Raw genomic sequence first — 26805 nt, forward strand, 5'->3', positions numbered from 1 at the left:
ATATACATATACATATACATATACATATACATATACATATACATATACATATACACATACACATACACATACATATACACATACATATACATATACATGTATCACAGTATTTGATGCTAACTTGAAAATGCTGCCATGTGACCACAGAATTTCTGCTTCCCTCCATTTCTAAATGAGCTTTATTCCATGATTTTTGGAATATTTCTGACAAAATACCAAAGATCTGTCACCCCAAACCAGCATTCACTGTACATGACCTTTGAGCATCATTAGACACAGTCGATAACTCCCTGCTTCTTGAAACACTCTCATTGTGCAGCCTCGGGGACAAACCTCTCTTGATCCTCCTCTGACCACACAAACCACTTTTCTGTCTCCTTTGCTGATTTCTCCATGTCCCCTCACCTCTTCGTGGTAGAGGCCTCCAGGGCTCTAGTCCAGGGAACTCTTGTCAATTTATACCCAGTCCACAGGTGAACTCATCTGGTCTTCTAGCTTTGGAAACCATCTCTACATTGAGGACTGTCCTGTTCTGTCTCAAGCCCAGACTTGTGCTGAGAACGCCACATTCTTACATCTAACTGCTGACTTGACATCTTCACTTGGAGGTTTCACGGTCGCCTCAAAGTCGGCAAAGCCAATACTCAAGTTTCATTTTCATGTCTCACATCTGCTCCCTGGAAGGCCCACCATCACCACCCCTTAGCAAAGGAGACCTCCCTCCTTCTTTTTGCTCTGGCTACAAAGCTCAAAGGCATCCTGTGATGTGTGTCTCTTTCTTTTACGTGTCATATATAACCCATCTGGAAATGGGCTGTACCTTCTTCAGAGTATTTATCCGAAGTATACCTTTTGAGGGAATCTGGATATACTCTGCCCTCTATATGCCATTTGCCACCAGAGTGGCTAGAACGACCCTTTTAAAATGAATTCATATCAAATCATCCCTCTGTTCAAAACCTTCCAGTCATTTTACATCTCACAATAAAATTTATATCCTTACCCACAAGTCCCTTCATGTCCCGGATCCCCTGTTACTTCTCACTTTCCCCCTTTCCACTTTCTGCCTCTTTCACTCTTCTAGAGCCATCCGGAACCCCTGAGTGTTCCTTTAGTCATGCTAAGTACTTCTCCACCTCAGGGCTTTGCATCTGTTTCCCATTCAGTCTGCCTGGCTCACTCCTTCATTTCCTTCAGGTCTGTGCTCGCCTGTAAGCAGCTAACTTCAGGGTGATTTTCTCGGAGTATCCCGCATATGACTGCAGCCCCCTCACCTCATTATCTATCCCCCTTGGTTTGCTTTATTTTCTCTAGGGCTTTCATGCTCCATATTTAACTGTTGGCTTCTCATGGGTCTCCTCCTATCAGACCGCAGTTCCACAGGGCAGCTCCCTGCTTTTGGGTTCCTATATCCCCTGTGTCTGGAACAGTTAGTGCTCAGCAAATACTCACTAAGTGGTTGTAGAAATGTGTTAGTATAAGAGGTGTATCCCAAGGAATTGTTTAGTTAAAAAGATAGTGTCCAAGGCACCTGGGCAGCTCAGTTGGTTCAACTTCCGCCCAACTTCATTGGAAGGAATGCAACCAACTTCAACCGCTCAGTTGGTTCAACTTGGTTTCGGGTCAGGTCATGATCTCAGAACTCAGAGTTCAAGTCCTGAGTTTGGGCTCTGTGCTGACAGTGCGGAGCCTGCTTGAGGTCCTCTCTGTCTCTCTCTCTCTCTCTCTCTCTCTCTCTCTCTCTCTGTGCCTCCCCAACTCTTGCTCTTGAGCTCTCTCTCTCAAAAATAAATAAAAAGATAAAGTGTCCATGCTTCCAAATGATCTTGTTTCATAAATTCCAGTGGCTACAAAGTTACCCATAATACAGTGTCTCGGTGACTGACTTGTATTTCAATTTATTCTCTTAAATAGTGGAGAAAAGGTGGAAACACAGCCAACAGGGCAGGAAGCCCTGACCACACACATCTTGGGGTCCAACCACCTCAGACCCTGTTTACTGTTCCCCCAACGTGCCCTGCCCTTTCCCACCCTTTCTGACGCCCCTGCCTGGACCGTCCAACCCATCTCATGTACCGTGGCTAATTCCATTGTCTGCTCCAATGCCACCTTCTCGAGAAACCTTCTCACTCCTCCAGCTGGCCTCAACCTCTCCCTTCTCTATTTCCCTTTAGAGTTGAACTTCCATCTCCAGTGTGTTTCTATCGTCCAATAATCTATGGGCCTGCCTGGCTCCATTTCTTGGATAACTGTATCCCATTTTTGCCTGATTCCACCACAGCACCTTGAACGCAGGTGGCCATCAATAAAGATTTGGTGAATTAAAAACCTAGAAAGTTGCGGTAGACTCCCCACTCACACTATTTAAAACCCTTTCCTGGGACCGCTGATGTGACCCCTCTGTTTGCTCCGAAGACAGTTGGCTCTCATCAGCCCCACAGTGTCATCTGTGCAAACACTGATCAGACATCCCAAATACTAAATTCACAGGTGGCTGTGAAAAAGGATCTCCTTTCACGGACCGTGGAAAAAACAATTGTGCTCACATAAGATTGCTCAGAAAAGGGGGAAATTAAATAAGATGGTCTTGCTAAGCTATCAGTAAGTGATTTTTCGGAATAAAATTATGTGAGCATCAGAGATTCTAATATTTTAGCCCTGGGATCCCTTACTTTTTCCTTATGAATATTTTTGTATGTTCAATGAACAGAAATGTCTCTGGCTCACGGAGTGGGAATAACTTTTGATATTTTTCTTCAACTATAGACCAGGCAGACAAAACATTTACCTGTTTCTTCCCCAGGGGAGTAGCAGTTGAGGCTTCCAGCAACGTCTGTACCTCCTTCACATCTACTAACTCCAGCTTTTCTCTGTCCTTGATCTGTTCCTCCTTCCATGAAACTTAAGTTTCTTTAGGTGTAATAGATATGCATGTGTGAATTTCAGAGGAGATATGCTGCTGGTGTTTGTTATTCTTATCCATTTTTCTCTGCTCTCAATTTCTCCTTTCCCAAACTTCCATTACTTTGTGAAGTCAGTTGTGTGTGTGTATATATGTGTGTGTAGACATGTAGAGAAGGCTTTCCTAACCTAAGGAGCTCTAGACTCTTTGTGCATGTGGCGGATCAAAGCATTGCGCCTTTATCAAGATAGCCTTATCGAGCTTAGACATTACATTTTGCAAAATTTGTTGGGAGGGGCTGCCATGTTTAAGAGAAACATTAGCAAAATAGAGGAAGAGACGTGATCACGATGTAGAAGGATATAGAACACATATTCAAGACTCTTGGATGAAAGTAAAGAAAGATAACTCAAGGGGACCTGGCTCAGTTGATTGAGCATCTGACTTCAGCTCAGATCATGATCTCATGGTTCATGGGTTCAAACCCCGTGTCGGGCTCCGTGCTGTTGATGGGGAGCCTGCTTGGGATTCTCGCTATCTCTCTCTCTCTCTCTCTCTCTCTTTCTCTCTCTTTCTCTCTCTTTCTCTGCCCCTCCCCTGCTTGCTCTTTCTCTCTTTCTAAAATAAATAAATAAACTTAAAAAAAAAAAGAGAGAAATATAACTCAAACTGCATTCACCAAAAGAAGAATCTTAATGACTCATGTGACCAAATGGTCTACGCATGGACCAGTTTCAGGCATAGTTAGATCCAGGTACTGAAACAACATTGTCAGAAGTCTATCTCCTTCTCTTAGTTGTGCTTTCCCTTTCCCTGGGGATCTGTTTCAGGGATGCTTTTCCCACAGGACAATGAGATGGCCATTAACCATGCTGAGTCTGTAACCTACTAGGTGAGCAGGTCCAACAGAAAGAAGTCACCCGTTCTCAGTGGTTCCAGAACAAATCCCAGGGAAATCTGGGCTAGCTTGGAGAATTTTCTCATTCCTGAGTGGATCCCTGTGGTCACAGGAGGCTGAGGTCAGCCCCACCTGAGCCATATAAAATGAGAGCGTGAGCGGGAATGGCCCCAAAGAAATCCAGAGTGCTGTTCCCAGGAGAGGGAATGGATATCATCAGACAAAGACAGCAGCTGTCCATTATTCTACTTCATATGAAGGAAGATTGAATACATTGGAGGAGGCTTGGTGGGGCATGACCTGCAGATCTGGGATGTGGGCGAGTGGTCAGATATAATCTGTGAGAGTTGCCGCGGAACCTGGGTCGGCAGGGTAAGCCGGGTCAGCCCACTCCCAAAGCCTGCATTGTCTCCTCCGCCTGCTTCCGAGCCATACCCCTGCCCGGCAAAAACCAGAAAGGGGGTGCCGAACCTGCGAGACCCGGGGTTGAAGCCCTGCCCTGCAGTAACTCAGCCTAGTTATTTGACTTCCTTGGGTGTCAGTTTCCCCAGATTCAAAGGATCGTTTCAGGGACTTAGATGAGCCACGTTGGGGTCCCATCCTGCTTGGTGCTCAGTGCTGGGAGTCCTCGCTCGGTCGGGGCCGGCCTCCCTCCTCACCGCCTCGCCTTCTTTCATTCTGGATTGCCTTCTGGGGTGGAAGAGTCTAATTTCCCAAAACTTGCAATTACAGAATTCCTAACACTTCCTAAAGCTTGCTAATCACATATGTTAACAAGGGCTCAGTGTTGCCAATTCCGAACACCTGGTAGCTGCTTGGGGCACCCTTGGCTGTGCCGCTGTGACAGCTGCGTGGCTTCTCTCTGGATTCCCGGCGTTCGCACCTCTGTGGTGTGCAAGCAGAGGACCCCGTGGCGAACAGGACGGTGAGCGCTGGGAGGCAAAGGGAACTCTGTTCACCTGGGAAGAGGGAGTGCGTTTTCCTTTCTGTGCCTATTTTTACGAAGCAGGTACAAACTCAAGCTCATCTTACTGGTGGGCGGTGACTTCGCGCCGAGGGGACAGAGGCCACAGCCCCCTGTTCCTCCTGCGGACTTCCCCCCCTTTCCTCATCTCAAAATTCCCAGAGTGGGCGGTGGCGGCTGACTCAGGGCCGCGAGGCTGTCCCTGTCCCTGCGGGCTGCAGCCGAGCCAGTGCCGTGGGGAAAGAGCCGTGTGACTGAGATGCAGCCGGGCTCCTCCAGGCGGGACCACAGCCGCACCTGCTCATCCCCGGGGAGGCTCATGGCAGCGTCAGACGCAAGCTGAGGGTTGCCCACGTATTCCACTCGATGGCGGGGGGCAGTAAGACCGGTCCAGGACTGTCACTCGCAAAGCCGGACTTCTCTTTAGGAACCGTGTCTCTCTCTGCATTGCCGTGGAGTGCGTATGCCTGTGTGGCCATCGACTCTTTCAGAAGATCCCAGGCAACTGGAAAACAAACAAACAAACAAGCTTCAATGTTGATGAATCGGGGGCTGACTGTAGAGATCCTGGCACATACACACGGCGGAAGAGTGTATAACCGTTACAAGAGTGAGGACAACTCCATGGGCTAATCTGGGAAGACTTCTAGGCTCTGTCGCTCTCTGAGCACTTCAACCTGCAGGACCTTGTAAGCAGTAGTACCTTGTGAGGCGTATGCAGGTCATAAATAAAGATGCACGTGCCTACATTCTGTACGTTGATGTCTGTTCCCCGGGTATTATGCGGTCTGTGGCCTCCTAGAATAAAGTCTACACCTCCCAGACTGCCCTGTGGCTACGATCCGCCCAGTGGGGTGAGCATCCGGGACACGTGTGGCTTCTGGTATTGCCTTTAAGTGGAGTGGGAATGTTCCCGGGGCCCTTTTCCCCCCGCCGTGGAAGCGTGGTAGGCTCTCTCCCATCACGCTGACAAGGGAGACTGTGAGACACGGAACCAGAAGGGGCTTGGATCCCCAACCGAGAGGTAGTTACTACAGCCAGGATGGCCTGCTATGATGAGGGGGAGACATCGGCTCACGTCTTACCGATGTTCCTGTGTGTGCAGGGTCTCTTTTGTTTTAGTGGTGATTTCTACCCACGTATGAGCGGAACGCCCCCCGCCCCCCACAGTTGACAGTGGTCGCCTCCGAGGCATTACAAGTGGACAAGTGAGGGGAGAGGGATTCTTACTATCTCACTGTTTTACCTTATGAGATATTTTTTAAATGTTGCGGCCAATATGCTTTGCTTGTTAATTTTATTGACACTCGGTGCCAGAACTAAGTGACTTACCAGCCGTGGCTCACGATGCAGTCTCATCATTGGTCCATGCGGGGCCTGCTTTTATTTAGTTTATTAGTTACTTCTTTAAAAAAGCAACAAGCACCACCTGGTCACCCCACCCCCAGCCCCAGCCAAGGGAGGACCTTAAGCGTCATCTTCACCTCACATATGCAACCCCCGGGGGTACCTGATCATTCTCCTGAATTCCTTCGGCCCTTTGCTTTCCTTCAGTTATGTCTCCATTGCATCTATATGAACGCCTTAAAAGCCCATTTTCATTTTAGTTGGCTTGATGTTTGTAAAAAGGATGTCATGCCACGTATAAAAATTTGAGACTATTTTCGCTTAATATTGTCCACATCCACATTTTTGCAAGTTGCTGCTCTAGGTCAGAAGTCTGCAAATGTTTTCTGTAAAGGGCCACGTATGAAACATTTAGGCTCTTCAGGCCACATACGTCCTGTCATATGTTCTTCTTTGTTTATTTTATAACCCTTAAAAAAATGCAAAAGCCAGGGCGCCTGGGTGGCTCAGTCGGTTGAGCGTCCAACTTCGGATCAGGTCATGATCTCGTGGTTTGTGAGTTTGAGCCCCGCGTCAGGCCCTGTGCTGTCGGTGCAGGTTCCGCTTCAGATCCTCTGTCTCTCTCTCTCTCTCTCTCTCTCTCTCTCTCTCTCTGCTCCTCCCCTGCTTGCACGCATGTGAGCATTCTCTCTCTCTCAAAAATAGGTAAACATTAAAAAAAAAATGCAAAAGCCGTTCTTAGCCTGCAGACCATACAAGAACATAGTTTGCTGACCTCCGCTCTGGTGCATCGTGGTGATTGCTAGATAATATTAATGGTATCATGGTTTGTTAGTCATTTCTTCCATTAATGAAACCTGGTTTATCACTGGGCTTTTTGCTATCGGAAAGAGTGTATTCCAAGTCATCTGCTGTTACACATGTGCAAAAGATTCTTTGGGGAGCCTCCCCAGGACTGGCATTGCTGGGAACATCCATCTTTGGGGGGGGAGGGGTGCTGAGAGTGGCATTTCACAGATGAGGCAGCACCAACGTCAATGTCATCGAAATTTGCTGCCTGTCAGGGGTGCCTGGGTGGCTCCGTCGGTTAAGCGTCCGACTTCAGCTCAGGTCATGATCTCACGGTTTGTGGGTTCGAGCCCCGCACCGGGCTCTGTGCTGACAGCTCGGAGCCTGGAGCTGCTCCAGATTCTGTGTCTCTCTCTCTCTCTCTCTCTCTGCCCCTCCCCTGTTCATGCTCTGCCTCTCTCACTCTCAAAAAGGAATAAATTTTAAAAAAAAAATTTTTTTTTAAAGAAATTTGCTGCCTGGGAGACAATTTCCCCCCGCCGTCTGGCCTTATCCGTTACTCTCTGTGGTCTCCTAGCTGTTTGGTGTGGTGCTTTTCTTTTCTGTGCCTTCACAATCCCGCTCGGATGTAATTCCTTCCCAGGCATGTCCTGCCTCGACCCGACCCGCCTGTGGAGCAGTCAGTATGAATGTGGGCTTTGGCCATAGACTTGGCCTGAGTCCAGGCTGTGCTGCTCGACCAGGTCAAGTCACCTAACAGCTTCGAACCGCAGTGTCACCTCCGTAAAGCAGCGGAGAATACCAGTTCCTCAGCTCACTGTGCAGTGGCAAAGAGCAGGAAATCACTCCAAGCACCGAAAACATGGAAGCGGCCAAGTCAGAGCTGGGGGAACGAAGGCCTCTCTGGGCCTCGGTGCAAGGATCTCGTGGACACCTTTTGGGCCCTGCTGTCAGGAGGAATGGTGTCTGCCTGGGCCACTCCACTCTTCATGGACTCATCAAACATCTCTTGAGCACCCGCTATCTGCCAGCTGGTCTGGGTGCTTGGGAAACAGCAGGGTGAGGGGGTGGCTAATCGTGTTATATAAGGCGGACCGGGTGGACCTCATCCTGGGGGGTGACCTGTAAGCCAAGACTTGAAACAGGTGCGAGAAGGAGGGTGTGGCTACCTGGGCGAGCGCTCCAGGCAAAGGAGAACGAATGGGAGAAGGGCCCTGAGCTGAGATTGTGAGACTGCGTCTGCCCCTGGAGGACAGCTAGCACAGAGCATCACAAACTGCCGAGGTTGGAAAAGCCAGATCCCACGGGGTGCTGCGGGCCATCACGAGGACTTTGGCCATCACCCTGCAGGCAGTGGGCAGCCACCGCGGGGTCCTGAGCAGAGGAGTCATGCGAGGAGGCAGCCACCGGCTGAAGGTGGGGTTGGGGTGGGAGGATCTGTTCCCAAGTTCAGCCACACGACTGTCGGCGGGAGGCTTCGGTTCCTCACCACGTGGGCTTCTCGGGGGTTTGCTCGTGACCTGGCAGCTGGCTTCCCCCAGAGCAAGTGATCCAAGAGAGGCAGGTAGACAGAGACAGACAAACAGAGAGACTGTCACCTTTTCCTGACTCTGTTCCGTGAGAGCAAGTCACTAAGTCCAGCCCACACTCGATAGGAGGGGATTGATTACACAAGGGAACAAATACCAGGAGGCAGGGGCCATCGGGGACAACTGAGGACACAGAGAACAAGGGTAGGGACAGAGAGATTGGTTAGAAGGTCCCTGCAGTGATTCATGGGAGAGCTGTCGGGGCGTCCCTTACTAGGAAGGTCGCGGCAGAGAAGGGGGGACATCGCTGGGCTCTGGGTATATTTTGGTTACGGCGTCAGCAAGATTCCCTGACTGATGAGACGTGAAGCGTGAGGCAGGAAATGAGGGAGGGGGTGGCTCCAAGGGTTTTGGCCTGAGCAGCTCATAGGATGCGGTTGCCATCAACTGAGATGCTGTCATGTAGGTAGAACAGCCTGATACAGGAGGAGATATTAGAAGCACAGTTTGACACAGGGAGGCCATTTGGGAGGGAAGACTGGAACGCCAGGGGGAGCAGACTGGGGTGGCTTAGCTTGGATGCATGGATTTACTGTGGCCAGGGGAGGGTGGCTTTTGGTTTTTTTAATAAGATGATACCCACAGAACATTGAATTAACATTTTAAAGTATACAACTCAGTGGTATTTAGTAATTCTCTTTTTCTTTTTTAAAGTTTATTTTGGGAGAGAGAGAGAGAGAGCTGGTCAGGGGAGGGGCACAGAGAGAGAGAATCCCAAGCAGACTCTGCACTGTCAGCGGAGAGCCCGACGCGGGGCTCAAACTCATGACCTGAGCTGAAACCAAGAGTAGGACGCTTACCCAACCAAGCCACCCACGCGCCCCAGTGCATTTTCGGTGTTGACAACCGTAACCTGTATCCAGTTCCAAAACATTTTTATCACCCCGGGGGGAACCCTGTACACACTGAACAATTACTTCAGTTCCCCCCGCACCCCCTGGGAACCATTAAACTACATTCTATCTTTATGGATTTACATATTCCGGATATTCCATATAAATGGAATCCTATGATATGATTCAGGTGTCTCTCATTTGGCAGGGTGTTTTCACTGTTCATGCACGTGGTAGGACACATCCGTACTTCCTTCCATGGCTGGACAATATCCCATCCCGTGGATGTGTCACATATTGTTTCTCCAATCTTCAGTTCCTGGACATTTGGGTTATTTCCGCTCTGGGGCGATAACGAACAATGGCCGCTGTGAACATTGGTGTACGAACGTTGGATTGCTTTCACTTCTTTTGAGTATGCACACGGGCGTCGAATTGCTGTGTCACATGGTATTTCTAGGGCTCACTTTTTGAAGGCTCCCCAAACTCCCAAATCACTGCCACTGCACCATTTTACATTCCCACCCACAGCGTATGGGGTTTCCATTTCTCTGCATCTGTGTCAACACGCTTTACTTTTTCATTTTAGCCCTTCCGGTGAATGAAAGTGGTACCTCATGGTGGTTTTGATCTGCATTTCCCTAATGACTAACGATGTTGAACATCTTTTGTATTTACTGGCCACGTGTAGATCTTCTTTGGAGAAATGTCCACTCGAATCCTCGCCCATTTCTTAATGTGCCCATTCGTCTTTTTGCTGAAAGTGCTTTTACGCCATCCGGGTACTCCTTATCAGATACGTGATTTGCGCATATTGTCTCTCACGCCATGGGTTCCCTCTTCACTCTCTTGATGCTGTCCTTGGATGCACAAAAGTGTTTTATTGTAATGAGGTCCAGTCTTTCTAGTTTTTCTTTTGTGGCTTGTCTGGACAGGGTGTGTATACTTACCCATGTTCAAAATGTGATGGCATTTTCAGAAGTAGGTACAAAGAGATGCCAAGTGGGCACAAAACAAACCTTCACTATAATTAGCAACGTCACAGGATGTTAGACAACTAGATGAGATGACTTAGCACAGAATGAGTACCTAATAAACGTTCGCTTTGATGGAGTCTAGCACGTGTTCGATATGTAATTTGGAGAAGAATAAGTAGGGTGGAGGCAGATGCCACAATTCTTCCTCTTCGTTTCTGTCCAGAGTAACTCCACATTGTCTCGGGGGGATGGGAGAGAGGAAGCGGTTTTGGAAGCATCCATAATGAAAAGAAATTTTTAAATGGGCCTCCTTTCTGTGACATGGCAATAGTTTAAGAGTTCAGTCTTTAGGGAGGAAAATATTTTTAGGATCCTGTTTTAAAAATACCGTCAGCCCTTGATAAGATTTACACATCGTAAAGACTTAAAGCGGAGTTTATTTTAACGTTTATCTATTTTTGAGAGGGGAGAGGAGAGGGGCAGAGAGAGAGGGAGACACAGAATCTGAAGCAGGCTCCAGGCTCTGAGCTGTCAGCACGAAGCCTGATGCGGGGCTCAAATTCACAAACTGTGAGATCGTGACCCGAGCCGAAGTCGGACGTGCAACCGACTGAGCCACCCAGGCACCCCCTTAAAGCGGAGTTTAGATGCAGGCAAATAGAATTCGAAATTCCTAAAATTCTCCTCCCTTATTCCTAGTCTACCTCTCTGGTGAGTAGCTGTTTGTTCATTTGTAAGAGAAGAATGGCCCCTTGTCTCTGAGAAATTTGTTCTAAGGCTACTTGTGGATGTCACTCTTGGTTGTGTACCCAATGCTCATCTCCCTCTCTTCTTTGTCCATAGCAGGTAATTTGTCCCACATTTCCTAGAGGAATTCTATCACTCTGATGAGTTTAGACATTTTCCCACCCTTAGAGAGAGGATCTCAATCTTCCTAAGCCCATCAAGGAGGTTTCTCTCTCCTCCAGCCCAGTGATTAATTTAGGAATGACATTGACCCTGTTCCAGCTAATAACATAGAAAGACTGCTTCATGGCTTCTGGGGAACCTGTCCTCAGAAATAAACAAATGGGAGAAAATGTTCCTCTTCTTCACTGTATGTCATTGTGTGTATAGTCAAGGCCTGGAACCGTGTTAGGCGATGTGTGACCACAATAGGAATCCATTGTGTCCAATATGGTGGCATAGAGAATACCTGGGTCTTCGGCTGGTGTTAGTGAGCAAACTAGCCAACTTGGATTTGTCCCATCTTCAGACTTCTTCATAGATCGGTGATAGCAAGTGTCCTTTCTGTTTAGTATGCTTTCAGTTAAGTGTTCTGTTGCTTATAGCTAAAAAGCGTCCTAAATGATGCATTGTTTCAGGAGAAAACCCACACAGGAGACCCATGGTGGAAGGGGGCACCCACATCATTGGGCAGGTGACTGAATCAGTCTGTAGGACCAATGTGGTGAAGAGGTCACCCTTCAACTGCCCAAAGACTGATGAAGAAGAAAGTCAACAACACTCTCCTCTTTCTCTGGTAGGAGTTTGTAGATGGGCAAGATCGGGAGTAAAAAGGGGGAGATTCGATCCTTTCTGAAATAAGAAAAGAAAGCGTGTGGAAAGGGTGAGTAAAGTACATAAAAGCAGACATTCAGAGCTCCCAAACGCTATGATGCGTCTGGACATGTTCCTCTTCTCATTCTGTGAATGAGGAGGGAGGAAGAAAAAGCAGTCAAACAAAAAGTGCTTGAACCACTTTAGATCCTGAGCAAATTAAGTGTTTATATGGCACAGTGGGGGGCTGGGGGGGGGGGTTGGGAAAGAAGAAGATTAGAGCCTGCGCAGAGCTCTGTACTAATCAGGGTCCTCCGGAGAAACAGAGCCAACGGGGTACAGATATGTGTAGAAAGACGTTTGTTATAAAGAATTGGGTCACGTGATTATGGAGGCTGACAAGTCCCAAGATCTTCTGGGCCAGTCAACTAGCTGCAGACCCAGGAAAGCTGACGTTTTGGTTCATGTCTGAAGGCGGGAACAAACAGGGTCACCCGGCTCCAAGGCAGTCGGCAGAAGGAATTCACTCTTATTCAGGGAGAGTCTATTTTTTGTTCTATTCAGGCTTTCAGCCGATTGGATGAGGCCCCCCTGCATTCGGGAAGGCAGTCTGCTTTACTCACAGTCTATCAGTTTAAATGTTGAACTTACCCAGCGGCATCTGGTTGGTTTAGTCGCTAGGTAGAGCACGCGACTCCTAATCATGAAGGTCGGGAGCTGAAGCCCACGTTGGACATGGAACCTACTCTAAAAAATTAAAAATAAGGGGCACCTGGGTGGCTCAGTTGGCCGAGCGTCCATCCAGCTTCCTTCGGCTCAGGTCATGATCTCACGGTTTGTGAGTTCAAGCCCCACATCGGGCTCACTGCCGTCAGCCTGTCAGCGTAGAGCCCGCTTCAGATCCTCTGTCCCCATCTCTCTGCCCCTTCCCTTCCCCTACTCACGCCCTCCCCAAAATAAATAAATATTCAAAAAAAGAAAAAATAAATAAATGTTAAACTTATCTTATCGGGGGGGGGAGGGAACCCTCATAGAAATATCCAGAATAATGATTGACCAGATATCTAGGCCATTTGTGGCCTAGTCAGGTTGACACATAAATTAACCACAATATAGCAGCAACAGCTTTTCTCTAAAAATGCGGTCTCTTCTCCTTCCCATAAGCTATCCTTAGACCCCTCACTTTTTATGGTGGTCAACAAAGCACCTCTCGGTTTGGAACATTAATGCGAACATTAAGAGTGTCTACCTTCCTTATCCGGCCACTTGGAGCAGCCCTTTGACCGTGCTTCACTGTGAATTTCCCTAGTTTTCTGCGGACGTTTGTGTGACAGTGGACAGATTTCCGTGGCCAGATGTTTCCCACCGCTTGTTACTGAATCTGTAGTCAGGAAAACACGGACCAGGGGAGCAGGGCGACAGGTCTTCCTTCAGTGTGCTAGATTAATGCTCTCCCTGCACCCTGAGCGCCCCCACTGTGCGGGGGTCACTTTCCGCATCATTAAATTACTGGCTCATTAGAAGCTATTTCTTATTTATCTTTGGGTCCCTCCTGGGTCCCTCAAAGATGCATTGCACAGGACGGACATTTGGGAGATACTTGTTGACCTGGATATTAAACTCTGCAGCTCTTTGGAGCCGAGCTTTGCATGACCAAGTTTCACCGTCTCCAAATCTCTGAAAACATTTTCGCAGGCCCCTGCTTTTCCTAAATCACTGGCAAATGCGAGGGGTTGAGGGGGGCACCGACTGTGGAATCAGAAAAACCTGGGTTCAAACTCCAGCTTTAGCTGTTACTGAGTGACCTCAAGCAGGTTTCTTAAACCTCAAACTGTTTTTCTTCTGTTAAAAAAAAGGGGGGGGTGCATTTCAGTCCCAAGTGATGCGTTGTCCAAGTCATCTGATTCCGATTTCGTGTAAGTTGTGGACAACGGAGAGCATTGCAAATCACTTCTGTCTGTAGACGTGCAAATCATGTTCTGTCCTGTTGAGATCCCACCCACGCCTCTGGCCCCGTGGAAGAGTGAGTTAGCCCCCGTTTGTCATTCATTCCATCCTTCTGGAGCTACAAAAGTGTCTTTGACTCTTCCTTTGAATGAATTGTAACATTTGCTTGGTTCCCTCTTTAAGAGTAAAATTAACATTTTTATCATATGCGCATTTTATATCTGCATGCCAGTCCTGGCTCTTCTTAAAGAAAAATTCGCCTTTACGATACTCATCTATAAAATTGGGGGGGGGGGTGGTGATGACAGTGATCTCACAGGGTTGTTTTAATGATCAAATTCAGGATCCCCCTGCACTCGACCCTCCTGGCTGTGTTCTTCATGACGCGGGCCTTGGCTCTGTGGAATCGGAAGTCAGGTTGTGCTGCTTCCTGGCTCAGAGTACTGCTGTGGCTCTCGGTTCACAAGTCCGCGTCCCCGCGACCTCCTTATGTCCTCAGGTCCCCCGCACACTCCGCTCACGCCTTTCCAGGAGCATAGGCCTCTTTGCTGTTCTGCAAACACATGCGGGTGCTCCTGTCTCAGGACCTTGGTAAAGGCGGTTCCCTTTACCTGGATTACTCTGCCCTCAGTCATTGACATGGCTAATTGCTCACTTCAGGTCTTGACCCACCTGTCACCTCCCCAGAAGGCCTCTCCTAGCTGCTGTCTAGACTTTCAACCCAGCCACCTCCCCCAGATAACGCTCTCTGTGCCTTTGTCCTGCCTTGTTCTCCTGGCACTGACCACTTCCCCCAACAGCCTGCGTGTTATGCTCATTTACTCCGTGCGTTTACTGCCTTCCTCTCTAGCGTGTAAGCTCCATGAAGGCAGGGATTTTTGTCTGTTCTGCTCACTGCTGCGTCCTCGGTGCCTAGAGCAATACCTTGCACATGGTAGGCCCTCGATAAATGAATGCTGTAGGGTAATTCACATAAAGCCCTTCTCCCCATAGCACACGGGAAGGGCCCCCCCCCCCCCCCCCCCCCCCCCCCCCGCCGTAGCACCTGCCGTGGGAACAACATAAAAGATGGTGAGGAGCACCAGGGTGGAGGGAGGTTGGCAGAGGAAGCGGGTTCCTGAAGAGATGAGAAAGGAGAAGGCACTTTCAGGAAACCTAAGGGATGAGGGCAGACCGGGGAGAAATCTGGATTGCTGCAGTGGCCCTTGTCAGAGTGGTTTTTGATGAACTCCTGTCCGTTAGCCACCTTAGTCCCTCGCTGGCACCTGGCGTGTTCCCCCCAGTGGAAGTCAAACCCAGAAATTTGCAACAGCCTCGGTGGCGGGGGCTTGGGGGAGGAGAGAATGTCGAGGAAAAAGATCAGAAAGACTATTTGAGTCCACTCCATACATTTCTCTGCCACACTTGAGCAATTTAGGAAAATTGGCACAAATAAATGGAAATTGCTTTGCACTGAAGTGCTTGATTGCAGGAATGAAAGATAATTTTTCCTTGGTTAAGAGCTATTGATATGAAGGTCAGCCAATGCAGATGTGGGTGATGGATCTCTGTGACAATCCTCTGAGTCTCGCTGACTCCAGGGTTTCCCGGCTCCGTGTGGCACCATGCTGTTTGTGTAGATGCCATGCTTTTAAAACCTCGGAACCATTAACAAGCTGCCCTCAAAAAGGATCATCATTTCAATCCTAGCAACCCTACTTTTGAGAGCCATGTTTGATTTTCATTGATTCACCTTGGAACCACAAACTAGATTTTGGTCATAAAATAGTTGGGAAACCAATGGAAAATTTTTTTTTAAATCTCCCTTTCAATTAATTCCTCTGCTAATTAGTTTTAACTTTAATTGATTTTGAGACCCATTTTGAGACACTTAACACTGGCAGGCAGCCACTTCCGTTTCATCTCCTTCAGAGAACTCATCCAATTAAAAATACATTACAGCATTTTCATGCAAAGGAATTGGGGCGCCATTTTGTTTTTTAAAAGCTCCGTACCTTAACCACTATGGCTGTGTTACATCAGAACCAGTGTGTGAGTTTGCTCCAACTCAGAGGTTCTCTCCCTTGCTAAATGATAGGTTTAAAACCAGAACCCGTCCTTCGGGGCCTGTCAGCCAGAGCATTTGTCCTTCAACTGAAGCCAGTGGGGTCACATTCCTGATGTCACCCTGCATATTATGGGCATTCTAACCTCCAGAGAGGCAGCGTTTGTTCATTTATTCACTTGTTACTTCCATCTTTCATCACTATTTACTGAAAGACACTATGACCTTAGTCCTACCCAGGTCTGTGCTAAGATAGCAGCCCTCAGCTACACATGACTACTGAATACTTGCAATGTGACTAGTCCTCATTGAGTTGTGCTAGCATTAGAAAAAAAAACATCGGACTCTGAAGTCACAGCATGGGGAAAAAAATGTAAAATATCTCAGTGATTTTGCCTGTCGGTTACAAGTGGAGATCATATTTTGAGTACGTTCTTACAAATGAAAAATGCTATTACAATTAACCCCACCTGTTTCTTTTTGGATCTCTAATGTGGCTACTAGAAAGTTTTAAATTGTGTATGTGGTTCACGTTACATTTCCAGGGAGTGGTGCTGGTAGGTATTGGGGATCCAGCAGAAAACAACACAAAACAAAAATCCATGCCTTCGAGCAACTTCCAATCCAATGGAGACAGTATAGAAGTATATATAGAGAGAGAAGTATAGAGAGAGAGAGAGAGAGGAAGGAAGGAAGGAAGGAAGGAAGGAAGGAAGGAAGGAAGGAAGGAAGGATTAAAATGTATAGTATGTCAGATTGTGATGAGTGCTATGGGGGGGAAAATAAAACAGGAAAGGTGGATGGACAGTGGGAGGAGAAAGACATGTTATTTAACCAGGGAGGTCATCTTACCAAAGATGAGACCCTTCTGGAAGGGAACAGCCAGTGAGTGCTAAGTGAGTCTACTTTGCAAGAGGCCAGTGCAGGGAAGAAAAAGTTAATTAATAGCATCCCTGTTGGTCAGGACTCTTAAGCTGGCAGAAACTTGTACCAGGTTAAGGAAAAAAGGGACAGTTTGGCTTCTATCTGTAGCACGCAGACATAGACCAGGGGTGATCAAACTCTAGCTGCATGAGCATGACCTGGTGGGCTTGTTGGAACCCAGATGGATGGCCCCTGTCCCCCAGAGGTTCTGATTCAGCAGGTCTGGGCGGGACCCACGAATCTGCATTTCTGGGAAGTTCCCAGGTGCCGCTGCCTCTGCTGGTGGCCCAGGACCACCTTTTGAGCATCACTGTGTTAGGTAACACCTAACACCTTTGCCAAACCAACAACTGGAAGAGTAAACATGCTATTCGTAACGTGGCGATGGCAGCAGTGAACAGTGGTGCAGAGAGCAAGCAGGGGTCGTCTCAGGCAAAGAGGAATCGGGAATGAGGAATCTGTGGCAAGGTTACTCTCCTTGAGGGGAAGGCGGGATCTATCAGGCAGATACTTAACCAGTGCTGTTGAGACCATTGCTGATGGATTGGTTTAAGATTCCATTTCTGGGAGAGCAGAAACTATAATGAAGTTTAAGTCTCAGTTTGGCGATGAGGGGCTTAGCATAAGTGGCTCCATTTGGGACCTGCTGTCTGGTTTTCAACAGGGGAGAGGGGCGGGAGGCTGCTAATGTCCGTTATAAGCCTTGTGGCACCGTTCGGCCCTTAAAAACTCCATGCAGGTGTTATTTTGATAAATAGAGAAGGTGGATCTTCAGAAGGAACATGCATGAGCAAAGTGGTACTTGTCATTGGGCACTAGAAGGTTGCTACTGTGCATTCTTGAGACATGGCAATGCATCACAGGGTTGTCCTCCAGGTGGAGCCTGGCCCCAAGGTGAGCCTCCCCAGGGTGACTTCCTGGGCGCTTCCTGCCACGCGTGGCTTATCGCTGTCCGCAGAGGGGCACCAGGGGCATGCTGACCTTGGTCTATGCCCAAGGAGGAGGAAGAAATGCTTTGGCTCTAAAATGTTCTCCAGTGACACATTGGGTCATTCAATTACAGAGGGGAACTTTCAGGGGCATCCACTAAAGGGTGACTCATAACCTCAGTCTGGAGCCAATACCTCCCCCCCCCGCCCGCCCCTGCTGCCCCTGTCCTGCCTTTGCCATGAGGTTCTTTCTCATCACTCCCATGCGACTGCCCCCCTGGGAAGGCATGACAGAAGAAGAGTGGGGGGCACAGGGAAGGAGGCTCGGAGGGAACGGTTTTGAGTAGAGACTCAGAGCTTCGGGCAGGCTGCTCTCCCCGCGGGTGAATTTTCTGTACCTCCCCCAGCACCATCAGCCAGATGCTCTAGGGCTCAGATCAGAGAAGACTTACTTAGACTGTAGGGTATGATATTGTGATTTATAATAAGAAATATACATTTGATCTTCCTCCCAGTTTCTGGTACTGAGCTCCTAAAACCCGTGGAATTTCCTGTAATGAAAGCAACAAGGATGTGTCTTATTATGTTAATGAGGTGACTTTTGGAACGCACCTTTGGGGGGGGCTGGTTGCCAGGGAAACCACTCCCAGGATTGGAGGGTTAGGACTTCCAGTCCCATCCCCCCCCAACCCCCAGGAGGGAGAGGGTCTGGAGGTCAACTCAATAGTCACTGAGCAATGATTGAATCAATCCTGCCTGTGTAATGAAGCCTCCGTAAAAAACCCAAAAGGACAAGATTTGGAGAGCTTCGGGTTGAGGGAACATGGGGTTCCTAGCGAGTGACACACACCTGGACAGGGCGTGGAGGTTCCATCTGTTCCTGAGCTAGAACCTCTTCTAATAAACCGGCGATGTAGCAATTGAAGTGTTTCTCTGAGTTCTGTGAGCCGCTCTAGCAGATTCATCAAACCCAGGGAGGGGGTGGTTAGAACCTACAATCTATGGCCAGTCTGGTCAGAAGCACGGGGGACAGCCTGGACTTGTACGTGACATCTGAAGGGTGGTGACAGACTGTCTTGTGGGACTGAGGTCTTCACCTGTGGGATCTGCTATCTCCAGGTAGATAACGTCAGCATGGAGTTGAATTCGAAGACACCCAGCTGGAGTTACAGAGTTGCTTAAGGGCGTGGGGGAAGGAACCCCACATGGGAACTGAGCGGCAGAATCCTTTATGGGATGACTCCCTTTGCCCGGGACTGAGGTGGTGCTGGGACACGGGATCTTCCAAAAGCAGGAGGCGAACCAACGCAAGTTGGTCACCCCGTGAGACATCATTGTGGGTACATTGTGTGTACTAAGATTTACCTGTGGGCTGTCCATTGTAGCGCTGTATAATGGCGAACAATTTGAGCACACAGTAATTCAACAAATATTTACTAGGCATCTAGTCTGTGCTAGGGACTGTCCTAGGTGGCGGGAGTAAGCCATGATCGAAAGAGACACAAATGTCTAATCGTACTAAATAAAGTATGGTATAGCCATATCACAGACCATTACACGCCCCCCCCCCCAAAAAAAAAAAACTGCTAAGGGAGAATGTTAAATTACATCCAAGGTGCTTTTGATATAAGTTTAGGAAAAAAGATGTAGTGGACCTCATTTGTTTTTGTCCACCTTGCATTTCTTCTCCCTTTTATCGGTGGCACCTTTGCTTCGGAGAACTTCCCTGCTCTCATCCCAGGGACTTGGGAAAGGAGCGGTCATTCAGGATGGGCATCTATGTGTAAAGCCATCCTGTAGGTTGTTGTGACTGGGCGTTGCACAACCCTAGGCTACAATATAAACACGCTCCCACGGGTTATGCAGTGTACAACCTGAACAGCTATACCAGCGGTCCAAACATGTGCTCCAGTTAGACCAGTTGGACTCCTCTCCCCAAAATTCAGATCTGGGGTGGAATGCTGTAATGCCAGGAAGTGATTACAACTGGGTCTTCCCAATGGAAACACTCTGAACCTAGGTTTCAAGATTCACCTGACTCCAGCCTCTCAAGGCCTGATTGTTCAAATCAGTATTTGAATCGTTGAGCCTTCTTGGTATCTTTCCAATACGTTCCTTTTTGTCATATTAGCCAGAGTTGGTTTCTGTTACTTACAGCCACACAGTTCTGACTGTTCAGCAGTTGTTGAAAGCGTATGTATAAAATTATGCCATTTGTATAAAAAATTATGTCTGAATATATACCATATATAGAATACATTATGCCTATAGTACATACGTGTGCACATGTGTGTGTGTGTCTAAAAAACCAGTTCTCCAGTAGTCAGATTATAGATGATTTTTATTTTCCCTTTGAATATCTGTATATTCTAAAGCTTCTAGCGTGAGCACATACTACCTTTTTTTTTTAAAGTTTAAGAGAGAGAAAGAGAGAGAGATAGCAGGAAGGGGCAGAGAGAGAGGGAGAGGGGGAGAGAGAGAGAGAGAGAGAGAGAGAGTCCCATGCAGCCTCCATGCTGTCAACCCAGAGCCCAACGCAAGGCTCTATCCCGCCAATTGTGAGATTATGACCAGAGGGGAAATCAAGAGCTGAATCCGACTGAGCACCCCAGCACATATGACTTTTTAACAAGAAAAGTTAAAAATTAAACTGCTTGTAGCTCACACCTAGCAGAGACCATAGGGATACCATAAATAGGCCAAAGCCCTATTTATAAATAAATTTGCATTTGCCTGGAATGTTCCCCAGTGATGATAATCTAAGTGGCTGTTGACAGTTGGTTGAAGATTTGGGTATTCGAATGTTGGCCATCTCTCTGCATCCAAGGCACAATCAACAAAAAGATCTTAGTTTTATGCATCTCTGAAATCCATCGCTTTCGTTGGAAAAGAAGGAGAAAAGTGGAACAATATGTATTTTCCCCTTTTCTAAGTCGGGGAATGCACAGGAAGCGATGAAATGACATGTGTGTGTAGGGATCCAGTGTTTGAACAACGAAAGCTGAGAAAATCAGGGTGCGGGGTCTCATACAATTTCCTCAGAATATCTGGAGCTTTAGGTGAGAGATAAAGAAAGCTAAGGAATGACTAGATTATGGATTTTTGGCTGAGAGATAAAGAAAGCTAAGGAAAGACCAGATTATGGATTTTAAGTGCATCAAAAGTTCTATATGCACATCCACTGTGTAGCCCGCGAAGGACTAAGGAGAAGAAACAGGCTTATGTCCCAGCACAACAGGGTTGACTCCGAGGAAGGATTTGGAGTCAATTGAACGTATATTTACCAGTGCATTTTATGTAGTGAGCCTCACGCTGTGCTGTAAGGGATTCAAAAGAAAACATAAGGCTCAGCCGTATCCCTCTGGCAACTTGCATTAGTCTGAGGGAGATGAGAGGGCAAATCCAACCACATAACAGGGCCAGGGGTCGGGGCGTGGGGTACCAGGGATGCTGGATGCCGGAGAGGGGTCCGGAGTGACCCAGGAGGGATGCATGCTTGTGAGCTCTGGGCTCAGCCTGGGAGGCTGGGAAGGACTCCGGTAAATGCAGAAAAGTCTCAGAAGAGAGATTAGGGCGGGAGTCTCAAAGTAGAAGCACGGATTCAACCCACAAGTAGGCCACAGGTGTGTGTGTGTGTGTGTGTTTTAACTTGAATGACCTACCAAAAAAAATTTTTTTTAGTTGATTTATTTATTTGGAGAGAGACAGAGGCAGCATGAGTGGGGGAGGAACACAGAGAAGGAGAGAGAATCCCAAGCAGGCATCTCACTGACAGCACAGAGCCCGATGTGGGGCCCGCACCCACAAACCGTGAGATCATGACCTGAGCAGAAATCAAGAGTTGGATGCTTAACCGGGTGCCCCCACCTACCCAAATTTAAAAATTGATGTTGTGCGTATTATTACCGTGTCCGGATTTTCTTGACAACTGCAGAACTCCAGAGAATCTCAGCTCACGAACATTCCTGCGGGGCAAGGTGGAGAGGCAGGGACCCTCTAAGTTGCCACAGTCCCCGCCCTTCTCCCCAGATGAGGCTGCCAGGTTGGTTGCCCTTTACCATCTTGCACTAAGCCCACTTGGTTTTTTTGATTTTTGCCTTCGAGACCCCTGCAGACCTTTGAGTTTGAGAAAGAAGCAGCCCCAGAGTGGGAGTGAACGGGGCGCACTTAGGGTCGGAGAGGAGACTCGTCTAAGATTAGAACATAACAGGAGATCAGGGGTGCAGGAGGAAGGCCAGCCTAAAGCATATAGACCTGGTGGAGGAGACACGTAAGAGCCGTGAGGAGTTGTCAAATCGTGAACACGCACGGGCGCTGGCAGAGCCTGCAGTCAAGGATAAGGCACGTTGCGCCTCTGGGTCAAGGTGACCCCAGTATTCACTTTGGAGCCCGACAGCTGTGGATTCATGCTGTGGCCACTGATTGCCCGTGACCCTGAGAAAAGTATTTTAAATTCTCTGAGTCTGCTCCAAACCTTCTAAAGCAGTGACGGAAATAATGCCTGCTGGTAGTACCGTGGGGATTAAACAAGACAGGTGAAGGGCTTGGCACAGAGCCTGGTTCCTTCGTGATTGTCATCATCATCTTTAGTGACATAGAATGGTCTAGAACAGTGGTTGCCGGGGGGGGGGGGGGGAGAGGATGTTCCCCTGGGTACCTGTGGCAATATCTGTAGATATTTTTGTTGTCATACTGTGGGGTTGGAGGGGGCACAGGATGCTATTGGCAGCACGTGGGTAGGATCCTGGGGAGCCACTAAACATCCTACAACGCCCAGAAGAGCTCCCACATCAAAGAATCATCCAGCCCGAGTGTCCACGGCGTGGAAATGGAGCAGGCTGGGTCTAGAACAGGGCTTCACCAGGACCAGCTACACAGAGCCACCCAGCAAAGGTGCTAAGAACACAGATTTTTCTGTCCCTCCTCCCAGATTCTGTGCCAGCCTGTCCGGAAGCTGGCCCCGCAATTCACCTCCTGGTCAAGTTGCTGGAAGTCCTGGCCCTCTGCCAGGTTTAGCCACCTGCCTAAAGGTAGCAGCTTCTCATGCCCTTCTGATGCCCTCCAGCACCAGGTGTCTTTTGCATATGTAAATATGTCTCTCAGGCCGGGGCGTCTGTGGTCCACTGCAAGGGACAGGTTTGGGCAGTCTGGTTTGGATTAGCAGATGCGTAAATCTGTTTGCAAAAGAGGAATATAGAAGTGGACCCGAACCTGGCCCGGTCCCTCATCCAGGCAGCGGCTTGGTGTGATGAACCCTAAAGTTGCGTGCGAGAAAGCCCCACGCCAACCCTACACATCAGCATCCGGGCTCTCTGGCAGGTAGATTACCGTGTTCTTAACCATCTCACCAGTACCCAGAAGGGACCTGAAGAATGGAAAAACTCCTTCCTCTCTTTGGAAATTTTTGATCTTCTTCTTCTTCTTTTTAATTTACTTTGAGAGGAATGGGAAACGGACAGAGAGAGAGAGAGAGAGAGGGAGAGAGAAAGAGAATCCCAAGCAGGCTCCATGATGTCAGCACAGACCCCAACACGGGGCTTGAACTCACAAACCATGAGATCATGACCTCAGCTGAAATCCAGAGTTGGATGCTTAACCAACTGAGCCACTCAGGTGCCCCTATGATATTTTACTTCCAAAAATTTTTTTTAAATGCTTATCTTTGAGAGAGAGAAAGGTCAGGGTGGAGGAACAGGCAGAGAGAGAAGGAGACACAGAATCAGAAGCAGGCTCCAGGCTCTGAGCTGTCAGCACAGAACCCAATGTAGGGCTTGAACTCACGGACTGCGAGATCATGACCTGAGCCGAAGTCAGATGCTTAACCGACTGAGCCACCGAGGCGCCCTACTACTAAAATGATAGTACCAAATACCTGATCACTGTAAGCAAAGGGAAATCCCATCATTTCTGAAAGAAAATAGACCCAAGGAAGCTGTCTACCATTTCCCCCCGTTGAAGAACATGTTGACAGGAAGCACTCTTACTTCCGAAGCCCACACCACACCACACTAAACATTCTGACCAGTGACTAGATCGTATATTAAATGTCATAATATTAATGTATATTAAATGTATAAATCTTGTAAGAGTTTTTACTTTTGAAGCTCTTGAAATCAGTTGATCACTAGACTTCATCTGATTTAAGATGAGCAGTGTTCTCTTAGGGGATCATATACACACAGGAATTCCTCTAACGTGGGAAAAAAAAAAAAAACCCTAAACATAAATTACTTCCAAATGTAATGAAAATTTTGAAGGCAAAATTAAACATTGAGTGAAAATGGGTAGTGTGGCATTCCATAGATGCTTAAGTATTTGTTTATTTCTCTTTGGCAGTTACCTCTATATGCTGAAGCCGCAACGTATTTTCGTATCTTAGACATTTTTATACATCCCTGAAAATCTTGTTGGTCTTCAGTGTTGCATCTGTAACACCCCTGGCTGTGAAAGGGATTTTTATATGTCTGTAGAGGTACGTGGTTATGTGCAATTAGGCACAGAATCAGATCACTAGCATTTTTTCCGCAGTAGGAAAGAGAGAGTCTTGAACATCTGTAAGAGTAAATAGTAAGACCCTGAGTTTTTATTGGCTTCAGAGAAGTGACTGAACATTAAAAGGCCCTTTAGGTAGAAGAAAGAATATAATAGGGTCTTCCCAGAGTCCACCTGGAAAGGCCTCCTAATTCTGAATTCATTTACGACAGTAGCATTGATTACTCATACCCTGAGCCCTATAAAAAGACCAATATAGTCCTAATTCTACTATTACTACTAAACCCATATTTGTGTATGCCTTACGCTTTAATACTTATAAGGCACTTTTCACATATTATGACCACAAATAATTTCTGTATTCACTCATCAATCCATTCGTTCATTCAACAGCCTATTACTGCATTCTTAGCATGTAAGATAAAAAGATGATCCAAAGAGACATGAGTCTAGGCTTCAGGAAACTCGCAAAACACATTTTAAGCACACAGACAAATAAGAGAAAAATCACAATTGGACAAAAACATTACAAAAGAAGGAAATTTCAGATCAATATATGAAAAAAGGATAAGGTATTATGACTGGCCGGGTTTTTTTCCAGGAATGCAAAATTTACTTAACAAACAGAAATCAGGGGTGCCTGGGTGGCTCAGTTGGTTAAGCGTCGGACTCTTGATTTCAGCTCAGGTCATGATCTCAAGGTTCATGGGTTTGAGCCCAGAGTCAGGCTCTGTGCTGACAGTGCAGAGCCTGCTTGGGATTCTCTCTCTCTCTGCCCTCCCCTGCTTGTGCTCTCTCTCTCTTTCTCCCTCCCTTAAAATAAATAAACATGAAAAAAATGAAAATCAATTAATGAAATTCATGATATTAACACATTTATGTAGCATATATAACATCATTATATATATATTATATATAATATTACTTTTACTAGCTGGAGAAAAAACATTTGACAAAATTTAACACCCATTCATGATAAAAAAAATTTTTTATACAACTAGGAATACAGGAAATTTTATCAATCTGTTATAGAGCATCTGCGAAAATTTAGTACTTGAGAGCATATTTATTGTTGAAACATTGAGCACTCTCCCCCTAAAAATGGAAACAAGTCCAGAAATGTCTGCTTATGTCACTACTTGAAGTCCTAGCCAGTACAAGAACACAGGAAAACAAAAGCATAATGATTGGGAAGGCAGGAGCCAAGCTGTCCCCAGAGACGACCTAATTGTATATGCAGAGAATTCTAAGAAATCTAACCAAAAGCTCTACCAGATCTAATACGTGAATTTATCAGTATCTAAAGGCTACAAGCCAGTATTCAGCAATTAATTAATTAAAATAGCATCCCAAGCCACAGAGCGCTTAGGGCTAAATTTTTAAAAGATGTCAAAATCCTTACATTAACAGCTAGAAAACACCAATGACAGAAACTAAAGAACAAAATAAGTGTAGAGATATGCTATGTTCTGGACTGGAAAACTCAGTATTGTAAAGGTATTGTTTTATTTATTTATTTTTTTCCCTAAATTAATCTGTAAATAACACCCATCCTAATCAATATCGTAGCTGGCTCTTTTTTTTTTTTTTCAGGGAATAAGTAAACTGATTATAAAATGTACTTGGAAATGCAAGCGACATAGAATTGCTCGAACAATATTTAACAAAACAAGGTTAGAGAATGTACGCCCTAGGCCTTTAAAACTTGCTATAAAATTATAGTCATCAAGGCAGCGTGACGTTGTTGGAAGACCAGAGTCCAGAGATAGAAACAGATACACAGATGTGTGGTTGACAAGACTGTCAAAGTATTTTAAGGAGAAAGGGGAAGCCTTTTCAACAGCTAATGCCAGAGCAACTGTATATTATGGGGGCGAGGGCCTTAATCCCTACCTCCCACCATCACGAGAATTAATTTGATATAGATTACAGGCCAAATATAAAGCTACAAACCACAAAGCTTTTAGAAGAAAATACAGGGTTGGGGGCGCCTGGGTGGCTCAGTTAGTTAAGCATCCAACTCTTGACCGCTGCTCAGGTCATGATTTCGTGGTTCGTGAGTTCGAGTTCTCCATTGGGTTCTGAGCTGACAGTTTGGGGCCTGCTTGCTTAGGATTCTCTCTCTCTCTCTCTCTCTCTCTCTCTCTCTCTCTGCCCTCTCCTGCTTGTGCACTTTTTCTCTCTCTCCCTCTCTCTCTCAAAATAAATAAACTTAATTTTTTTTTTAATTTGTAAAAGAAGAAAACATAGGGAAATATCTTCGCAGCCTCACATTAGGCAAAGGTCTCTTGGATAGGGCACAGAAAGCAGAAAACATAAAAGAAAAGGGTTGATGAATTAGACTAAAAGTTAAAATCTTTTTCTTATCAAAAACATCATTAATAAATGAAAAGGCAATCTGTGAGTTGAGAGGAAATTTTCACAATATCTGTATCTGACAAAGGACTTGATCCAGAATATGTAGGGCACTTCTACAATTCATTAATAAAAAGACAAACAACTCAATTCTGAAAAAAAAAAAAAATGAGGAGAACACTTGAATAGAGAGCTAATAGTTCACCAAAGAAGGTATTATAAATGACCGATAAGGACATCATAACGTGTTCAATATCAGTTGTCATCAAGAAAGTT

The sequence above is a fragment of the Herpailurus yagouaroundi genome, unplaced genomic scaffold (assembly GCF_014898765.1).
Source record: "Herpailurus yagouaroundi ecotype Mexico unplaced genomic scaffold, PumYag 77, whole genome shotgun sequence".
Lineage (NCBI taxonomy): Eukaryota > Metazoa > Chordata > Mammalia > Carnivora > Felidae > Herpailurus > Herpailurus yagouaroundi.